This window comes from Cynocephalus volans, chromosome 4 (assembly GCF_027409185.1).
Source record: "Cynocephalus volans isolate mCynVol1 chromosome 4, mCynVol1.pri, whole genome shotgun sequence".
In the NCBI taxonomy this organism is placed as follows: domain Eukaryota; kingdom Metazoa; phylum Chordata; class Mammalia; order Dermoptera; family Cynocephalidae; genus Cynocephalus; species Cynocephalus volans.
The window spans coordinates 75,963,624-75,987,179 of NC_084463.1; positions in this window are offsets into that span (position 1 = coordinate 75,963,624).

The following is a 23,556-nucleotide window of genomic DNA, read 5'->3' on the forward strand; positions in this document are numbered from 1 at the left end:
TCACCATATACTAAAGTCAACTCAAAATGGAATAAAGAATTAAATATACACCCTGAAACAATAAAACTTCTTAAAGAAAACATGGGAGAAACACTCCGGGAAGTGGGACCTGGCACAGATTTCATGAATACGACCCTCAAAGCACAGGCAACCAAAGGAAAAATAAGCAAATGGGACTCTATCAAACTAAAAATCTTCTGCACAGCAAAAGAAACAGCAGAGTTAAGAGACAACCAACAGAGTGGGAGAAAATATTTGCAAAATATACATCTGATAAAGGTTTATTATCCAGAATATACAAGGAACTCAAACAACTTTACAAATAAAAAAAAAACAAGCAACCCAATTAAAAACTGGGCAGAAGAGCTAAATAGGCATTTCTCAAAGGAAGATATACAAATGGCCAACAGACACATGAAAAAATGCTCAACATCACTCAGCATTTGGGAAATGCAAATCAAAAACTGCACTGAGATACCATCTCACCCCAGTTAGGATGGCTAATATCCAAAAGACTGTGAATGATAAATGTTGACAAGGTTGCAGAGAAAAAGGAACTCTCATACATTGTTGGTGGGACCGCTAAATGGTGCTGTCTGTATGGAAAATTGTATGGAGGTTCCTCAAACAGTTGCAGATAGATCTACCATATGACCCAGCTATCCCACTGCTGGGAATATACCCAGAGGAATGGGAATCATCAAGTCGAAGATATGGCTGTTCTCCAGTGTTCATTTTAGCACTGTTTACAGGAACCAGCCCAAATGTCCATCATCAGATGAGTGGATACAGAAAATGTGGTATATCTACACAATGAAATACTATTCTGCTATAAAAAAGAATGAAATACTGCCATTTGCAGCAACATGGATGGACCTAGAGGAAATTATATTAAGCGAAAAGAGTCAGGCACAGAAAGAGAAATATCACATGTTCTCACTTATTTGTGGGAGATAAAAATAAATAAATAAATAAATACACAAATAAACTGGGGGTGGGGAAGAAGACACAACAATTACAATTCCTTGAAGTTGCTATGACAAGAGAAGAGATATGAGGTTGTTGGGAGGGAGGGTGGGGAGTGAGTGGGGAAGGACTTTTGGTAATGGGCCACAATAATCAACCACATTGTATATTGATAAATAAAATAAAATTTTAAAAATACTTAAAAAATTTGTGAAATGTAAATATTTTTATTAAATATCAAAGAAACTAATGATGACACTCATGAGTCATTAAAAGGTCATTTTCTCTAGAGTAAAATGAATATATTAGATAAATATCTAATTTTTATTTTGCCAGAGTATTTGTATTTGATTCTATCAGTTGAGTCCACTGTATGCAATCAAAAGAAGCAACATTTATTTCTTCATTGAATATTCAGTCGTATAAACAAAGCTCAATCCAGTTTTAAGAAAGACATAAGGAACTTCTTTGATTAGCTAAGCCTAAGATCTGTGCAGAAGCTCTGCAAGAAGAGTGTGTCAGGTGTAAAATTAACTTGGCACCTGCAGCAGGTGACAATGTCATATTGTACCTGTATCCTAATTTGACAGAATAAACACCTGCTCTTTACAGGGGTATGGCACTAATAGCCTGTGCAGGTGGGTTGTGGCCTTAGTTTGGCCTGTTAATGAAGCTAGAGATTTTGCTGTTAGAAATTGTTGATTTCAAACCCCGGCCCTGTGAACAAAAACATGCCATAGCTCACATCACTACTCAAAAAAGAAAAACAGTCCATTAACTGCCAAAAAAAAATGAAGAAGGTTTTTGATCTCAGTTCCACAAGCACTATCACCTAATTTCTGAAAGCATTCCACTATCACCAGGCTCGCCACATACATGGCAGCGGGATTCCCTAGCAGGTGCTTTATGGTGAGCTGAAGCCTGGCTGGTAAGTCCAAGAAGCTGTTTTAGTGCACTAAAGCAGAAATTAAAGTGGCACAGTACAGTTGCTTGTCTGCTGGGAGATAAGAGAGCAGCAGATGGAACAGACTAGAGAGCAGGAATCAAAGCTGTGTACCAGCAGAAACTTGGGAAGATACTGATACAAAGCAGGAAGGAAAGCAAATTCTGCCAGGATCTGCAAAATGTGATTAGCATCAACAGACAATTCTCCTGGGTTCTTGTGTAACTTTCCCCATTTATTATGTTAGCATAGCATTGCAGAAATAGATGGGAAAAGGTTGTTTGAAATCCAATCTAGTATTTTAAATACAGAAGGCATTTTGCTAGTTTTTGAGAGGAATCTAAAGAAGAGGCAGTCCATATTCATAAGCACAATTCAGAGGGAAATGCATGGTTTTCATATGACTATATTTAATAAGTGTATGGATTATTTATTCATATATTTCTTCATAGGAAGGGATAGCATGGAAACACATGTCAGAAATTCTGATATACCATACTCGGCCACAAGGTTTCTTATTTATAAAGGATACCTAGCTTCCTAGGAATAATCATGAAGACAATTTGGCTATATAAGGAATAAAACATTTCATACAAAACAGAGGTCACAAAGATTATTCTTAAATATTGTGTGCATAATTATTTTGTTGCACATGGAGGAGAAAATAAAAGTAATTATGTCAAGGTCCTAGATTTAAATGAATACATTTAGTGATAAGTAAAAAATGGAAAAAATAATTACAAGAGAGTTATAGGTGAGATTTGCTCAAAGTAGAAAGTATAACGGAAAATATATTTGGAAAGCACAGAGAGATAACATTTGAGTTAAGCATTGAATAATGAGCAGCAATTTGCCAGATAGAAAAGAGAGGATGGCATTCCAGGCAAATCTATCAACAAGGAGAAAGACACAAAATATTAAGTATACTGCAATCCAATTCTTCAATATGCTTTGAAAATATAGCATCTTCCAAACTTTTTGTGGTTTATGTTATGTTGGATTTTTTCTTTTTTAGCTTTTAAATTCTCTAAACTTTCTAAACTCTCTAAGGCAAATGTTCCATCCCCAATATCTAATATAATGCTTCTCATTTAATAAATGCTTAATAAGTATTTTAAATTATCAATAGAATAGTGAGATTTTTAGTATGGTCATTAATGTTTCCTTATATCATGATCCATATGAAAAACTGGCTTAAAATATAACAAATTATAGATACATTAATGGATAAGTCACAAAATATCAATGGCATCAGACAATTAAAATTTTTTTCTGCTCACATCACATATTCCACAGCAGGTGTACCTGATCTCACAGCTCACCTCCAAAAGATGACATAGGACCCAAGAACTTTCCATTTTGTGGATGTTTTGCCATCTTCTGCTCATGGCTCCCAAGGTATCCTGAAAATTTAAATTTCTGCTAGCTAGAAAAGAAAAAGTGAATGAAGGATTGTGTATATGATTATTTTAAGTGAAAGAATTAAAAGTGATGTATAGTCAATGTTGTGCTGAAGCTAGTTTATATTGGTTAATTGTGCATGTCTCTTTCCAACTCTGTTAAATTCATGTTGGTAGCTTAAAATTGGCCATATCTCTTAACTATGTCAACCACAGAGATTAGTGAACTCTGCAAATCCAGGTTGTTATTATTACTACTATTATTAACTTGTTTATTTTACAGAGAGCCTACTTAGCAGTAAACCAGCTCAATAATGTATCCATCCACTTTTCATTGATTTAGCACTGTTAGATTAAATACAGGATATCCAGTTATATTTAAATTTCAGATAAACAACAAATACATTTTTGTATAATTATTACCCAATATTGCATGGAACATACTCATACTAAAAAAAAATGTTGTTTATTTCAAATTTAAATTAATTGGGTGTCCTGAATTCTATTTGTACTTGCCCAGTCAATCTGGCAGCCCTAGGATTGTTCTGATCACTGTCACATGACCACGTGAAGGAAGCCTGGGAAATGTAGTTTACCAGTGTGCTCAGAAAGAAGAGGAAAGAGATTTTAGTTAACTGTCTTAGTTCATTTTGTACTTCTGTAACAGAATACCTGAGAATTAGTAATTTATAATAAACAGAAATTTATTGGCTCACAGTTCTGGAGGCTGGTAAGTTTAATACCAAGGTGCCAGCATCTGATGAGGGCCTTCTTTCTGTGTTATCACATGGCAGAAGGAAGGTGAGAGGGCTTAGAGGGCAGGAGGTAGCCAAACTTGTATAAAGGCAACATCTCAGCCATGAGGGTGGTCCCTTCATGGCCAACTTACCTGTTAAAGGTCTTACCTTTTAACACTGTTACAAAGGCAATGTCAACATGAGTTTTGGAGGGGACAAACATTCAAACCATAGTGTTAATATATAGCAGTACATATCACACTAACTTAAATTACTCGTAGATATGCAGACTAAATATTTTTATTTTGCTCCTCTAGATCCAATCTCTGTCTCTTTGCCCTGCCCTATTCTTGGGATATTTTGTCCTGTATCAACTGCACTGATGTGCTTCTTTACCCTCCAGCGTCTGGTTGAATTCAGTCCTTTGGAGGCAGAGATATAAAACTAAAGAATCATTGTGGGCTGGGGTCAGAGTACTTGTTCCCTGCCATGTCATCATAGCTTGGCGCCATCCCCCTACTAAAGCTCACAATCCTGCCAGAACTCTTTCCATAAATTAATCACGAGATCTTTATTTCTCTATTATGGACATAGAGGTAGGTGTAGGTCTTCTATTTATGGCTGGTTTTATCTGCTCCCCTTGATGAAATGTATACTTTCTGAAAGTGTTTGCTGAGATTTAGAATTAGGTGCCAACGATATCTTCCCAGGAGGATAAATCATGTAGCTGAGGAAACCAAACCCCCCAAGTACCCCTGAATTTTTTACTGGTTGAAGAAAACCACTCCCCTGCTTTGAAGAAATTAGTCTTCCCTTGGAAAAAAAATATATATTTCAGTGACTAAATCTGAAGGAGTTGTCTCACAAGGGCTACGAGTTATCCTCAGAACTCACCGTTAGCACCACTGTTTTCCTCAATTTTAAATCAAGAATTATATCTCAGCATATACGAGAGGACTTCAAAAAGTTCATGCAAAGATTCGTATTATTTTTAAATTCCATTTGTGCACAAGTTTTTGAAGTACCCTCGTATAAGTATAGCTTAGGTGTATATTCACTAAGACGTCCTTTTTGAATTGCTATGATGGATTAAGCACCTTTATTTTGTGCTCTCAAAGCAATTTTTCCAAATTTCTATAATATATTTATTATTTTACATAAAATTATTCATTTATTTGTTTGTTCCACCAACTGACCTGTTAGTGTCTTAAAGTCACAGACTTTTTAAATCATGAGGCAATTCACAAAGCTGTGAGTAGGCTTAGGGCAGGAGAAGTTTAGTGCAATACCTTCAAATTGACAACTCCATTTACCCCCAAACCCAAAAGTAAGAGAGCATAGTTGCTGTAAACCCAAGAAAATACCTGTGGTGAGAGGTTTGCCTCATATGAGTTGTAAGCTAAGAACTGCAGGAGTATCGTCTCTATTTTACAGTCTTCCAACTCTTCAGTTTCTTGACATTTCCTCTTATTTGCTAAACCCAAATGAAAGCCAGAGAGCAAGCTTGTTTGGTCAGCCTCCAGAAGAAAAGAGCAGAATAGAGAATGCTGAAGTGTAAATAAGGAGAGACAGTAGAAGATATCCATCACAATAATAAATTAAATATGATATGTGAATCTAAACATAACCCAAAATTATCAGCAAAAGAGAAAAGAAATACAAACGCGAAGTGACAGGTATTAAGAAACAACAACAAAAAAACCCAAACCTGCTATCTTTTGAGAAACTATCAGTATGAATTTATTTAATTTTTATGGTCAAATAATGTATGTTTGCTGTCTTTGAACACAGAAAAGGCTTAGAAATCATGGCAACCTATTATCAGTGGAGATCCTATTGCCTAGATTATTGCCTCTTATTTTTTCTTTTTAACATGAATTTTTCTATTAAATATCATCACAAAATGAATCTTAGGTTCTTAAAAAAATCTTTCTAATTTATTTTTTATTTTATCAGTACACAATGTAAACATTTTTTGTGGCCCTTTACCAATTTCTCCCTAATCCTCCTTCCCCCACCCCCTTCCCCAAACCTGGTGTCTTCAGTTCCATTCTCTCCTTTAGAGAGTTCAAGGTATTTCTCTTTCTGTACAAGGCTTATTTCACCTAATATAATTTTCTCTAAATTCATCCCTGTTGCTGCAAATGGCAGAATTGCATTCCTTTTTATTGCACAGTAGTATTCCATAGTTGATTGTCTTTAATACTATTTTCCACTAAAAAGAACTTCGCGTTCTTAGAAATATGACTGATTTCAAGTGTGATGCGGAATGTACCAGATGATCCCTGATACCCGTTTATGTTGTTGAGCCAAAAAGTATAGAAGCCCCAAATTGCAAAGTCTCATAAGAGAACTCAAACCACACAATTTGTGAATTATTCTTGCCAAACAAATGAACTTAACTCTAATCAAGTGGCTACATCTATCTTCCCATTTAGAGAAAATAGGGGTCAGTGAAGGAAAAAGTTAAACATTCCTACAAGTAATTTGATTACATTTTGAGATTCCAACCAAAATTTTAAATAAATGCTGTGGTGGTAGAATTAGAGGCTTGTGATTTTTCATAGGGAAATTATCAGATTAGGTAGAAACTTCCTATTTTACTACCAAGTTCTCTCAAAAATATAAACTCCCTGTTTTACCATTTCTCACTCATTTCTGAATATTCTCAACATTAAAACTACCTCCAATGATATTTGATTATGTGTGGATTTGAACATTTTGCTAAGGATATGTCTCATAATATCCGTACAAATCAAGGTAAAGGCAGTAGACATAAGATTCTTCATGTAAACATCCAATAAGCTTATGTCATTTTATCTCGATTGTTTTACTATTAATTGTATGCCTGTTTTAACCACATTTTATTGTCTATCTTCCATGTGAATTATTTTAATACATTCATCAGCAAACATGAATTGGTTATAACTTTGAGTGAAGATACAAGTCTCACCGACCTGCCGCGTAGAAGACAAAGGTGGCAAGTAGAAGTAGCTTTTTTTATTGCACAAGGCCATTACTTGCGGTACCTGTCTATGCTGCTTTCTTTTCTAAATATTGTATAATTACTTCTTAATAAAGAGACTTGATAATACTGAAAGTTTATTTTGCTATTTTCCCTCTTCTCTCATCATATATCTGCAGAAGACAAGAATATATTTTTTCATAACACCTGATTTAAATGGATTTAGCTACAATAACTGTGAGATAGGATGTATTCAGTTTCCATGGGTTTTGGATTTCAGTACACACCTCTGGGTTTCAAGCCCCTCCCCAAGTTCTCAATCTCCTCTCTTTAAACCCTCCCCCAGAGGAGAGTTATTGTTACTTGTTGGACCTATTTTGGGTACCAACACAGAGAAATTGAGACCACAAGGGGCAGACTTATGCAAATCCAATAGCTTAGCATGCTCAGTAAAAGAATTTATACCAACTTATGTTACCCCAGTGAGCAAGCACATTCAGTGGAAGGGAGTTTATCCTTTGAATGACCTTCCTTTCATTAGAGGTGCAAAGAGCACAGAATACTCTTGCATATGTTCAGTGCATGGGATAGAATTTGACCAGCGAACATGCCCTAAAAGGAGACCAACTGAACATGTATCAGACTATGTTACATAACAGGGAACAACTCCCTTAGTCGAATATTCACTAGATAGCATGAATATTATTAGATAACAAAACTAGAAAAGTGAAATTCTGGCAGACGACGGGGCTATTGCTCACTCTTCTAGAGCCAGCCTGCACTCTGCCCGTGGAGTGTGTAGTACTTTCTTTTTGTATCAAGCTTACTTTCAGCAAGCAGCTGCTCTCTTTCTTGAGTCAGCCTGCACTCTGTACTAAACTTTAAGTTTGTATTTCTTACTTTTGTATGAAATTTTGTGTGGGCCTTGCTTAGTCTCTGGAGCTACGCCACGCTTTCTCTGTGTAATCAGTGTCTCTTATCTGTTACGTTAAACCCGTTCTCACTTTCTACTGTGACTCTGCTCTTGAATTCTTTCCTGTGGCAGCGCCAAGAACCTGGAAAGGGGATGGGGTGGGTTGAGGCCGGCTATAGAGCCTCCCCAGATCCACTCCTCTGGCATCACCTGGATTGTGAGAAAAATATTTATTCTGCTATATTTGGGGGCTAATATCTTTACTTGATTTTTAGAGTTAAAGAACTTCTTTTCTTCTATGTACAGTACTTCAAGTATGTCCTCTCTCCTAGAAGTCAGTCCTAAGATTTTATTCTTTTATAGATGCTTAACCCACTGATTTCTTTTCTTCACCATCAGCTCTTATTTGATATTACTGTATCACTACCTAGAATTTTATCCTAATTGTTTCTTGAACACTACAGCTAAGAGATATGATTGTCTGTCCAAAATCATAATATTTACTGACATTTATATGTGTTTAATTTGCACCAGGCATGTTTCTAATCATTTTACATATAAAACATATTAAGCCTTAAAAATAACTGTGACAGAGGTGTTTTTGATAGGTATTTCTTCTATTCATCAATATCTAGTTCTTTAATTCCAGGCACACAGGAGCTTTACACTTCCCTGACAATTTCACTCAGGGATGGTCATGTGATCTTCCTTGGTCAATTAAATGTGAGTAAATCATTTCACTTGAGGGTAGAAGACTGAGCCATTGCAAACACTCCAAAATTTAAAAAAGAAAAAAATCAAAGAGAAGAGTGGAAAGCAGTAAAGGAATAAGGGAAAAGGAAAACACAAAGAGCACGGTCCACCATGTCAAAAGCTCTGATAAATAAAGTTACAATTGTGATTTGACAGTTGCATTTGGCAACGTATACAATATTGGTGATCTTGACAGAAACAGTTTTAAAAGAGTGATGAGAGGAAAATATTCATTTATAGATAAATGCACAGCAATAGGCTGCATTATACTGTATATTAGGGGACTCATTTCATTAACACAATTGAATTGTTGAATTATAAAATATATTTGGGCAACAACACAACTTGAGAATGTACAATTTTAAATATTATCTTTTGGACACTTGAACTACTAAAAGGTACTACTACATTAAACACTAATGTGAGAACAGATTCAGACAATAGATGTAATCATTTATACACAGCACGTTTTACGTCATTAACATGGTTTGGAAATAATATTGGCAGTTGTGATGTGTTTCACATTTTTTAAGGTGTATTTTTCAGATTCCATTGATATGAACAATATCTAGGGTATTTAGCATCTTTATATAAGCCTTTTTCACAATAGCAGCAGACTATTTCAAAGAGCTGCATACTTTCCTGTGTTATCATAACTTTTTAGATGAGACAGATGGTACATGGCCTAACCTCTTGGTCTAACAACAATATTATAAAAATCAATTATTGAGATGCTAACATCAAAACTATACTAAATCTAGTTTATCCTTTTTCTGATAATTTGGAAGTCAGTTTGATAAATAGGAATTATTCGAGATCATTCTTGGAGGCAAAAGGTTTTGATGCACTAAGAAGTGTGAAAATTATTGCTATTTGACTAAGTAAAAAACAGAGCGCATTTTATTGAGGTGTGATAACGAGATCTCCACTGACATTGCCTTTACTTTCAATTATTCACACTTGCAAGTATTTTCATGCTATTAGTAATGTGATAAAATTGTAATTCTAATTTATCTTAGCACAAGATCTTGAGATATGCATGATAGTAATGCAGGGACAATATATTTTTCTGAGTACTTTGCAGCAAGTAATAATGTATTGGATTAGTATTTATTTATTCAAAATGTATGTGTGTACACTTATGATATGCTTATACTATTCTGTATTTGCAAGCATTTGCATAAATGAGCATTTTCATTTTATTTTAATAATGTGAAATTATTTTACAAATAAAATAAATGACAAAAATCTCTGATACCAAATTATAGTTTATTTTAAATTATAATAAAGATTTAGACACTAAAAATTTCCTATGTCTAATCAGTACATAAAAATGTTGCCCTCACTCTTTCATCAAAAGTAAAAAAATAGGAGATTCTTAGGATCTTGATACAAAGTGTAGAGGTGAAATAACATCATGCTACTATTGCAGAAGTAAGAATGTTGAAAAGAATTACTCAGATATTTATGACTGTTAGCACTAACTGTCACCAAAAAAAAAAAAAAAAAAAAAAAGATTGGTCAAGTCTATGAGATTCCAGTGTTCCAGTGACAATGTTGCATTTTCACGAAAATGTCCATGTCACCACTATATTTATCATTCCTAAAAGTACTTCTCTATCTAATGGATTTTTATTTTCATTTTTATTCTATTTACAAAGGGTACAAGCTTTCAGCTGTCTTGAAAAAGAGCTTATTGAGAAATCTTTTTCTTTTTCTTTTTACTTTTTGCTGACCAATACAGGGATTGAACTCTGGACTTGGTGTTATTGGTACCACACTATAACCAACTAAGCTAACTGGCCAGCTTGAGAAATTTTAATACTAGTGACCAGGTATCTATCATTAGAGTTGTCTATAAATGGCAGGGATTTATAGTCATGGGACTTAGTGCCTGATAAGATTTGGGGGATAATTTAGTAGGAAGAATCAAGAATCACAAGACCTATAGTTCTTTATTTGATAATTGGATGAATGGATATATTGTTTTCCAACCTCAGTGCTCCATCAGTGTCCTGTGAAATATATATATTTTTAATTTTCAGTGAATTTTTGATCATTACAATGATGTTTTAGTACATATTATTCACTGGTGATAGGCACCTTCCTAGAGGCCAGCCTCTTTATCTAACCTGAAATCATCACCTTGCGTAGTCATATACACATTTATAGTACCACTTTCCTTAAGAGTATCTGATTTGTTTAAACCTGAAGAATATTTCTTAGTCATCTTCCCACTCCGAGTTCCTAATTTAGTAACTAGTCCACAATAGATATTCAGTAAAATGTGTTTAAGAACAAATTAACTGCTATTCACTAGCATTAGTTAAATAAATATAAGTTAGCTTTGGTTTGATTACTGTAACCCTAATCATCATTGAAAATTGCCTTCGAAGTAAAACAAATACTATTAATATTGCCTCCATAATTCATCATTAATAACCTTTTTTATCACCTTTATGAGGTTATAACCATTATGGGTGTAAAAATCACTTTTGCAATATTCATTATTAACATTTGATTCACTTAGATTTATAGAGAGGCATCGTTTTCGTTACTCTGTATCCTATGCTCAGACTCTTGTCTTTGGATTTCTCTCCCCCTTGTCTCTACCACTGTAAATCTTACTTCTACTTCGATTCAGCACATCAACTCTGCCATAAAAGCTTTTTCTATTATCACAGTTCATTTTAATCTCGCCCTTCTCTATATTCTGTAATTCCATTCTCCAATAATAGAGTGTATTAGTTATGTTGCCCTGATTATAATCAAATTACTTACCTAAGGAAATTCTGAGCTGTTTGATGTCATAGCCTGCATCAAATAATTACTTTAGAACTCACACAATGTTTTAAAAATTATTGTTAAAAATATTTTATATTTATTGTGCTATCATAGTCCTCAATAATTATTAAATATAGTATTATATTAATATACATAAATCATAGTATTGTATTAATACAAGAATGATTTTTTCACATGGCTTGACAAAAAGTATTCTTCATGTTTATTATGTATAAATGGGTATTATAGAATATTATGACTGATTAATATTTATTTCTTCTTTATTATAATGGGAACAGAATTCTTATTATTTTATAACATAAATTCGTAATTTTTAGAAAGTTTTATGATTCAAAAGATAGTCTCTGTAGGACTCAGCTAAGACTTGGATCAGAATCAAATCAGATGCATTATCTTCAAAAACCACACTTGGTGAACCAGGCTTCCATATGTTAATTACTTAACCTATGAAAACAGTAGCATAGAAAGATTCCCTGTGTTATGTGCATTATTAAATTGCATGCTTGAGAAAGGAATCTATGGAACTGCAGCTGCTTTCTTTGACTAATGCTTTTATAAAGACAATTAAAACTATTAGTTAGGAAAAAAAGAAAAAAACAAAAATAATCACAATGTATCTTTTATTCTCTTTGTGTAGATAACAAAGCCCAACTTTGGCATTTGAAACATCATTATAAAAGAGATGTAGGATAGTCTCAGTACATAGGTTTAAGATTTGAAATGTATTTAGCAATACTGAGGATGAAGATATTTAGAAGAAGACTCTTTAGAAAGTCTAGAAAATAATTAGAGAACAGATGATGCTTACATGAATGAATATAAACTTCACTGTCTGAGACAAAATACAGTCCTAGTCCATCCAATCTCATGTTCTTCATATACAAAATGAAACTAATTCTTACTCTTAAATAATTCTTATTCTTACTCTACATTTCTTTTCACAAAAATGGCATGGGAAAGTATAGAGATTGGGGAAAATTTGACATCACAAAATAATTGTTAATTTTATACATTGTATAATTTTACTGGTCTTTTTATTTTTTATTGAACATTATTTCATTATTTTGTAACTTTTTCTACTTCAGCAGTATCAACAAGATATCGCAGAGCTTTCTAAGTTCACAAACTCTCTCTCTTCCCTTCCTTACTTTCTTCTTTTCTTTCGTCTTTCCTTCCTGTCCTCCCCACTCTGATTAATTCAAAGAACATTTATTAAGTGACTACTCAGTGCTAAGTATAGTAATGAAATGGTGAACAATACAGTCAGAATTTTGTCCTCATCAAGTTTATATTCAAGAGGGGAAAACAGAAAAAAAAAAATCAAATAGAAAAGAAAAAGTAAAAATTTCAGCATAGGATATATGCTGTTACAAAAACACATAAAGCTATGAAACAGAATAACAAGAGAGGAGGTGACATTCCTTTATATTGTGTGGTTAGAAAATCTCAGAATGAAATTTAAGTTGAAAAATTGAAAGAGGTATTATTTTAAGTATTGAAGATGATGGTGGGGAGGGTAGTGTTATAAAAATAAAGACAGCGATATATGAAATGGAGTAAGACAGGCAAGACCTTGGAGTTTTTGAGGTACTGAGGAGGGAAAACAGGGAGAAAAAATCTTGTGAGTAGGAGAGGAATGTAGGAATATTGGAAGAGAAGGCAGGAATCAGATCATACAGGTCTAACTGGTAAAGGGACACAAAAATAAATTACACTGTATAGTGAGGAATATATTAATTATCCTGATTTGAACATCATGTATTGCACACAGATATCAATATTAAACACTGAACCCCACAGATATGATGATCAACTATATTCCAATAGAAAATAAATTTTAAAAAATTGGATTTTATTCTCCATTGAAAAGAAAACACTGAAGAATTTCAGGTTAGGCTGAATATTTTTCATATCAAAACATGTTGAAAGCAAGTTCTTGTACAGTTATTAATTTAACAGGATATGGACTAATGTTGGTTGGTGTCTTTCACCCAAATGATCACTGGTTACAATTCCAATTATGGCAAATTCACAGACTTACAATCAGTTCTCACATTTTCTTCCCCATCCTCATCACTGGAAGGACCTGGTGTCTCTAATCCCTGAGCCAACTTGGTGTACATGAGCCTGAAATGTATATGAGTTTGTTTCATTTTTTTCTTTCCTTATATAGTCACTTATATTTCAACTTTGTCATCTTTTTATCCTAATTATTACAATTTTTCCAGCTGTTTTCTATCTTCAAAAATTGTGTTCAGTCTTTGTCTACTACTATTGCTATAGCTTACTTGTTTTATATTACTTAACTGTAATTCTGATAGGGTTTGAATGAGAAGTGATAATGTATATGCATATCCATTCAATCATGTTTAGAGTGCAAGTAGGAATTTTTTGGAAAAATAAAATATTATAGATACAATTGAATTCACTCACCCATTTATCTCCCTCCTATTTCAGAAAACAGACAATATCCTGAAATTAGTGTTTAATCTTTCTGTTTACATTTTTGACTATTTTGTTACTTCTGTAAAATTTTAATTAATGGAGTATCTCTTTATTTTTAAGTGCAAAAGTTTTTCTAGGACATGCATGGAGTTAACAGAATGACTGCCTTTTTATTGTACAATTTTAATGAGATGCACAACTGCCCAAACTAGAGATAGATTGACCCATCTCTTTTGTAGCTCAGTATGGCCATGAGATGTGAGCTGGAGTACTGTGTTCAAACTTCTAGTTTAAAATAAATTTTAAAAAAATTGTTTGTCCTTCAATTCCTCTTTTTTCTCCTTTCTGTAAATTGGGGTGCAGAAGTGGAGCTTGGCTGACTTTATTCTAGAATGTAGCTGCAACACTATCTGTAGAGCAGACATTGGCTACAAATGGCTATTACAACTAAAATTAAATAAAGTTAAGATTTTAGTTTTTCAGTTAAGCTAGTCATATTTTTCAGTTAAGCTAGCCACACATGTCTAGTGGCTACCATAATGAACAGTGCAAATACAGAACATTTCTATCATCTCAGAAAGTTCTATTGAGTGTGCTAAGGGATCAGGAAAGGGAAAAGTGAAAGTAACCCAAGTCAAAGACTGCAATCCTACAAACCTTATGTAGTAGGTATGTGTCCATCTTAAATTTCCTGGCTAACTTTAGACTATTATGTGAAGGAAAAATATCCGTCTTTTTTGAGTCACTGTTTATCAGAACAACATAACCTATCCATACATGCACACACACACATATATGCATACAAATAATGTGCATACATGCACCCACATATATATACACGTGTGTGTATATATATGGATATAGAGAAAGGGGGAGAGAGAGAGAGAGAGAGAGACAGGGAGATGGACTGAGACAGACAGAGAGAGAGAGAGAGAGAGAGGGAGATAGACTGAGACAGAGAGAGAGAGACAGGGAGATAGACTGAGACAGAGAGAGAGACAGGGAGATAGACTGAGACAGAGAGAGATTATGATCTTTGAGTATGCAAATGTTAAGCGTCACTGGATATTCCCAAATTGGTTATATGTGGAATGCCCATTGGTAGTTTTTGAGAGTCCTGGCTTACCATACCTTCACTGATACTGGACATTTTTAGTGAAGATGCACTTTTCTCAGACATCTCATTTTTCCATGTGTAGGTATTTCAGTTACATTAACTATTCTTTTCACTGGGGAGTTTTTGAGTACCAGAGAAGGCACTAAGCATGCTCATCTGATCTTTCCCCTTATTAGATTTGAGTGCATGAAAAAACTAAATCCAGTTGTCCAAAGACCTATGAAAGACATGGTGGCACAGACTCTGACTCTTTGCATGTGGCCTGTCTTTGATCCTGCCGCCTATGACTGTTGGGCAAGATTATCCCATTTAGACTGTGTTAATAAATCCATTTGGCTGCACACTCAAACCATGCCTGTCATTTAGCAGTTGTTAAGCTGAAATTTTGAAATCTATAATTTGATTTACTGTTCAGACTTCAAGTGGAAATAAATAGATTTTTAATTAACCTCTTAAAAACTTCAAAGGACATTATAAGAAATTTAATATTTGGTTAGTCTCAAGTTATTTTATTTTGCATCCATAATTATTGGTAAGGATGAGTACATTTTTATGTTTATTGAATATTTGTGGTTTTTTTCCCAAAATGGCTTGTTCAGATCTTTTATCCAGTGTGACTGAATTTGCAGATACAGAGACAACACCATTTCAGATATTTTCTTTTTTATATAATGTTTAAAACTAAGACAGGTCCTAGTTAGGTATTGAACTTTAAGGCAAAACATTTAACAATCCAAACAGACTAAGGAAATCATCTAAAAAAGGGGAAAATGAGCTGCTCCCAAACTTTTCTACAGCAGTATTTAGTACCAGAATACGTTTATAAAATTCAGGAAGGAAGAAAAACTATACCAAGAATATTATAACCAGCCAAGATGTTGTTAAAGTATAACTGCAAAGAGCAGAAATTCTCAAACCTCACAGAATTTTAATATAAAATACCTGAGATACTGTTGAAAAAAATTAAGATGTAACTCAAAATAAAGAATTTAAGAATAGCAAAGCCACAGTACAAGAACTAGCAATTGGCAGAGACTTCATTTAAATGGATGAATACTGAAACATTGCACAAATTATGGTTAGAGTATAACCAATGTGATAATAAAAACAGTAGTTAACTATTTTATAGCACTTACATTGTGAGGCAGATATATTATTATTACTCCCATTCAATGGATAGAAAAACTGAGAAACAAAGGTGAAATAACATTACGAAGTTCACACAGCTGTAAATGGCAAAGTTGTAATTAGATCTGGGCAGTCTGACTCCACAGTCTATGTTGTTAGTTACCCTGTTATATAGAAAAGAAAGAAAAGTATAAGCCTGAAAGAGAAAAATAATTTAACTATTAAAACAACACTGGGGAAGAGTGAGGAGGAGAGGAAATAAAACAGAAGATTAACTAAACTCATTATAAACAATTAGTAAATACTATCTAAAATTTAAAAGTTTAACTAAATACATTGTTTTCTTAGTGATATTTTTCATAAACTCTTTTCTTCATCTTGCAGAAATTTGTAAGAAATTCTTTCATGATGCAAATTATGTATCTGAGTTTTGGAAATTCCTTCAATTTGAATTGTTACTTTTTTCTTTTGAATACAGGTCAAAATAAATTTAATTTTGCTCAGTAATTTTTAACAAAATATCATCTCTAGTACACTTTTTCTCTTCCTATGCAATGCATATTTTATTACAAATTTTCTACCTGTATAGGCATAGTAAGATGCCAGAGAATGGCTGATATTAAACTAAGTTTACTGATGGTTTGGGTAAAGAAATTCAAGGTATTCATTTTTCTTTTTCTTAAATTTTATATGAGTATTATAGATTCTGTTATAAGCTTGTGCCATATTTTGCTCAATATTGGATTTTCTAAATTACATTTATTACTGGCTCTCTTTATGCATAACTTTTGTCTACCTGCACACCTATATATCTATCCTGCATGACTATTAGATTTAAATTTTTTTCTTGATTAATTACACGTTTTTTGTTTCCTCGTCCACCTAGCCTTTAAGAATTCCATCTAGAATGTGCACATTTACACTTGTTTTCGTAATTTCCATTCTTTGTCATTTCTTGTATGTATTTAGTTTCCCCAAATAGTTTGCATATTCTCTAAGAACTATCCAATAGTCCTGCTGTAAAGTGCACAATTTGGTAGAAGTTAATAAAATATAATTTTTCTTATAATCATCCATGATAATAAGTAAAATTTGCCATTAAACAAATTATTTTCACTATATATGTTAATTTATATATATATAAATGTTAATTTAAGATATCACAATCTTGTTACCCTCTGTTAACCTCCCAAATGACATCAATAACATTCTTCCACACAGATCATAAACATCTATACACACCTTATTACACTGTCTTTTCCACATTAACAAAAATTTACTAAGAACTGATTATCTGCCAAACACCAGACAAAGTGCTCTGTAGATATCCTTCAATTTATTTCTCATGGCAATTATATCAAATAAATATAATGGCTTTGTCTTACAGGGGAAGTAAGGCATAATTAGCAAGTAATGTGCCTAAATTTATATAGTTAATAAATAGACAGGAGATATTGAAACCCAGGTCGGACTTCAGAGTACGTCATTTTAACTAGTGCAATATACTGCATCATAAATCTTTGATGCTTCCAATCATTTTGTCCTCATGTTAGCCATAATGAAAGATAGCCAGGGCAGCTTTTGATTTCTGAAATGGTGTTGAAGCTACTGGAGTGTTCTCAGTTTTGGTAAACTGCATATCTGTGGCTACGGCAAAGAGGAATAGGCACTTGAAAGTATGCTGTTGGAATTGAAGAAAAGTGTAAGGGATGGTTTTCTGGGTATAAGGTGATGGCTACTCTTAAAAGTTAAGGTAAAAATAAAAACTTGATCATAAGAACAATAGAAAAATCCAATAAAGTTTCATAGAACATGTCAAACAGTATATTTTGGAAAAAAAATGACTTGTTTCAACTTCCTGTTTTCTTAGCATTGTTTTAACTTCCTGTTTTCTTAGCATTTGGCCATAGTTTGGACAAAGAGAGCAGAGAGTGGGGTGCACAGTCAATTCTTAATAAGCCTTAGTTAGTTTGGGAAAGATGGTATAAAGTGCTGTGTATAGATGTTTATGATCACTATAAAATTATCTAAAGAACTTGATCAATATTATTTGGGAGGCTGATGGTAGGTAACAAGATTGTGATAACTTAAATTAATTTTTTTTATTTTTGTTACGTATTTTTTCATTTTTTACTGTGAAGAAAATTTGTTTACTGGTAAATATTACTTTAATTATTGCCATTGATGATTATAAGAAAAATTATATTTTATTAATTTTTCCCAAAATGTACACTTTACAGCAGGAACATTGAATAGTTCTTAGTGCATATGCATACTATTAGGGGAAAATAAAGCACAGAGAAAACAATGAAGAATACAAACTTTGAAAATGAAAATTTCAATCCACAACTTTCATGGTAATTAATAGAGTGTTGTAATTAATCTAGTGCTATTTTGTGCTATAAATGACAGCTTTAGCCAGGAAGAATAGGTTAATTGTTATACAATAACGGAATAAAAGGCAGTACCTTACAGAGTATTAGAACTCTTATGATTTAGGGGACATAATAAAACATTAAGTCTAAAATACGTTTTATCAACCTAGAATTGCATGAAACTTTGTGCAAGTAAGTTTGATGACACCTAATTGGTATAATGAATTGAATTTGTAAATAAACATATGGGGATTAGTCATCTACATGATGTCCATAATTGGCATGGATAGCATATTTTTTACAGTCAATTAAAGTACATAACAAATTCACTCTTCTAATTTTGTTCTCAAGACAGTTTCTGTTCATATAATGTGAGTCAATCATCAAAACTGGGGAAAATCTTTAGACATAGTCGCCAATTTAATGGACATTTGACAAAAATTCCCTTTTTATAATTTTTCAGTAACTTTTTTTTGCAATGAAAATCAAACAGAAATCTGAGTTCTAACATTAAGCTTATAAAGTATTTTCTGAAAACTTGCCAACTCCATTTGAATTTGATGTATTCTGCCTGTGGTGGTATCTAATTAAGGTGATTAAAGACATTAGTGTAGTTCTAACGGTTACTAATTCAGCTTTTATGCGAGCTATCTGAAAGTTTCTCTCTCTCTCTCTCTCTCTCTCACACACACACACACACACACACACACACACACACACACACACACACACACACACTCAAAATCCTTGTACAACATCCTGTCTCCCCATCTGAAATCTTAACTGCCCTATTTCTCATTGTAGTTTACTCTTCAAACTACTGTTGTTACAGAGAGTGTTTGAACATGTTTACTTGTATCGGGCCTAAGTCAGAAAAAAGAAAAAAAAAAAAAAAGCTAGATCATTGTCTGATCTTGAATGTGAAAGTAGATGAGGATGTAGAAATTAACAGTAGGGAAATGGAATGAAAGGAGAGGGAAGATCCAGATATGAAATATTCAATGTAGTGTCAAGAATTCTAATATCGTTCTCTCTGACTACTAACCCCTATAAAAGAAATAAATCTCATCACTTGTAGTCATTGTAGTAGTGAAAGGAGAAGGCATAGCTCTGAAGAAATAACTGAGCCTCTCTTTCCATCCAGTATCACCTACTCCATTTGCCTCTGAAAAGGAAATAATAGGTTATTGTAGTGCTTATGTTAGGGGTGTGTGTGTGTGTGTGTGTGTGTGTGTGTGTGTGTGGAGAGGGAGAGAGAGAGAGAGAGAGAGAGAGAGAGAGAGAGGATCTTGGATTCCTTATATCCTTCCTGGAAAATGCATTTATGGGTCACAGAGCCTTTTATTATGAGGTTATATTTTTGAAAGCTTGAAACTGAAATACATTCTTCAGAATATATCGAGAATGTCTATATAACTAAGATATCAGATGCTTACTCTTTACTTAGAACGATGTTAGTAATAAAAGAACATACTATGAAAAAAATGGGGTAAAAGTATCAACTAATTGAAAAAGAAATTGTGAGAATCAATAATTCATGGTTTTATTGCTTCAGAATTTTACCCTGGACTAGTCTTGCTGATGTTTACACATATCTGTTGATGTTTATGTGTATATGTCTGTCAAAGGCAAAAAGTGAAGGAAAGTATAGTAATAAAAGAACATACTATGAAAAAAATGGGGTAAAAGTATCAACTAATTGAAAAAGAAATTGTGAGAATCAATAATTCATGGTTTTATTGCTTCAGAATTTTACCCTGGACTAGTCTTGCTGATGTTTACACATATCTGTTGATGTTTATGTGTATATGTCTGTCAAAGGCAAAAAGTGAAGGAAAGTATAATGCCTTAGTGGATATGAAGAAAATACTCAATTTTCTTGAGAAATTTGAAATTTCTCAAACAGAAACCTCAATGAATATGCCATTATGTCCAAATCTAGGGATTACAGACTTCCTGGCTTAATTGAGATAAGAAAAGACAGAGAGATAAGTAAATTCTGAACATAATCAATGGGAGAAACTATCCAAGTTAATCTAGTTTATAAATTCTTCTCCATAAGCAACATTTGGTTTTGTTTTTCTCTCTGGAGAATAGAGAAGCATGTATTTGTCTAAATAAAGGCTTCTATTGATCATTTTTCTTTACTAACATACATGAAACCTTTCCTAATTTACCTAAAACATCTGTGTACCTGAAATAATTCACTTTTAAATTCCTAAAGTTGGTAAATAGGTATCCTCGAAGACTATAGATTCCATCATATATTCCAAACACTGTACCAATTTATTCTAAACTTCAACTTTTACATCAGAAAGATATGTTTAAATGAAGCTTCATTTGTATTATCTAAATTATTACGGCACTACAAGCAAAATCATATGACCCACAGGATTTATAATATTATCAGGTACAGCATGAAACGATGCTTTATTCTATTTTAAATTGGTATTGATGGTATTGAGACAACGAAAAGGGGAAACTGGAGGAATTCATTAAGGGGAGGGGATTATAGTTACATAGTTCTGTCAACTCGAGTCGTTATAATCGTCAAAGGGCTGAGAAAATGTCAACTAAATTCTCATAGACGGCAACCTGAAAAACCACAATCAACAAAATAAAAGCCATGACTTCTAAATCATGATAGTTTATACTGGCAGCTGGAAGGTTCTATGCTTCACATGCTTTTGTAATGAATGTAAATAAACTCAGAAGATCTTGATTGATTTTAAACTCTGGCTCTGATACACTGGCTATGAGGACTTAACTATGTCACTCTTTCCTTATCTTCATAAAGGGCACTATAATAATTTTTATTCTTGTAATGGTTAAAGTAAATAAGGTACATGGAGTTTCTAAGACATCCAGCACATATTATTAAAATACTAGTTTATATAAATTCAATTTAAATGGGTCTATTTATAATAAAGCCTACTTTATAAAAGAAAACCACGCTAAGAATTTTCTTTTTACAAAAAGAAAATAAATAAAAGGAAGTATTGCTTATTGATTTCATGTTTTTTTTTCTTTGAAAAATTTGCTATGAAACAGTGTCTTTTTCACTTTGGGGTTGATGTAAAGTGAACTAAAGATATTAATCAAATTTATGATATTTGCTGCTGAAATGTGGAACTTGGGGTATTTAGATATTGAGCATGATGTGTTAGCCTGTCTAAGATACCTTCAACAATATGTGGTAAAATATTAACAGTCTTTTTCATGCTTTCATCCATATGTAAGAATGAAATATTGATGACATAATTTTAGATCCAAATCTGAAAGCCTGTCTCTAAACACATCGAGAGAACTTAGAGAGTGATTACATTTAGAAGAGTGACATATTTTTCCACCATGAAAAGTTTGTATAGAAGTGAAAATTGGTAAATTATTTCTGGCAAGTTACTTTGTACAAATGCCAGAATATTGTATTAGCTACATAAATAATACAGAAATGAATAGAGATGTTAAAAAAGAGATACAAAAATACTTTTAGGTAATAGAAGGAGAGATTCAGCTCTAATTTATATAATGAATTCCCTTTAATACTAAAGATTACTCAAACAGTTAATTAAGAAAGATCCAAGAATATTTAAAATAAATACTGTGTCTAAAATCTTAACAGTGTGCAGGTAATGACCATTCATTCTGTAGAATTAAGGATAATTACTTTAGGAAGAAAAATATTTTTTTTTCTATTTAAACTTGAGTTAACCTTATATTTACTAGATCACCCAATTACTTTTAACTTTGCAGAGGCTTAAATTACCTATTTTGTCATTTAGGGATTAGCTATATGCAAAGAAAAGGTAGTCTGTAATAATATCTAAGCTCCAAGTTACACATCAATGGTATTCAATAATATATTTATATAGAAGAGAGATAGGCAAGCAAAAGAAGAAAATGTTGCTGAAAATATCAAATGCTGGGAAAATTCTTCACAGGCTAATCAACTGAACGACCATCTCTGTAAGAATCTGAATAATCAGTCACCCTTATTCTTTTCAAAATTGGCTAAAACCTAATGGAACATTACCTCTTGAGTGCTAAAATGAGGTATATGGGCTCAATATTCACTAAAAAAAAAAAAAAAAAAAAAAAAAAAAATTCTGCTTTACTATTTTCCATTTGAAAATTGCATCAGATAGCCTTTAGATTCAGTAAAAAAAATTTTTATATGTCTTAACTGCATAAAATATTTATCTAAGAATAGAAGAAAATACTGAAAACAAATGCAATACTAAACATTAGGTGTTCATTTAATTCATCTACTCTTCTAAAAATCAATTTTAAAACTAACTTCTTTCAAATTCTGAAAAAAAGTGTTTTTTAAGAAATTCAAGGGCAATATAAGCTGAATGATTTCAAATATATTAATAAGGTCTGTCCGTTTGTTATTTGAGGCAGTATACAAAAGCTTAAATCAAGCAATGCTTTTCCAAATATTTCCCCAGTTAAATACTTAAAAGACTTGCCAAGATATTTACCATAACAGAACATTAAAGTAATTGGCATAATGCTTCCTAAAATGTCTCTGAAGTGTTTCTGGAATAGTGTCATTACTGCTACTTTTCAACTCTGAACTGTGTAAGCTTATACAAACAATTTCACAAACTGTTCTCTTTTTAATATAATTTTTCCTGGTGTCTCTGAGGTGTATATTTTCTGGCCCTGTACATTTGTGGCTTTTAATAACATCCTGATATTTTCCTTCAGTGTATTTGAGCATTAGTGGAACTATACATCAAGACCTACCATCTAATCTCATGGAATATAACTTGCAGTATAATTTTGCCACAGCAATATATCAATGCACTGTAATTCTGGTATGTTGATTTATATGGAAGGTTTCATGAGAACAGAAGATGACAAAAATAAGAGTAACTGTTGATGGGCTTGGCATTACTGATCATGTGTATAATTTTACTCTTAAGGAAGTGAATCCATGTGGAGGTTGAGTGTCAAAAGATTGATTTTTTACAATGCTATTGTATATCATTAATAGGTATATA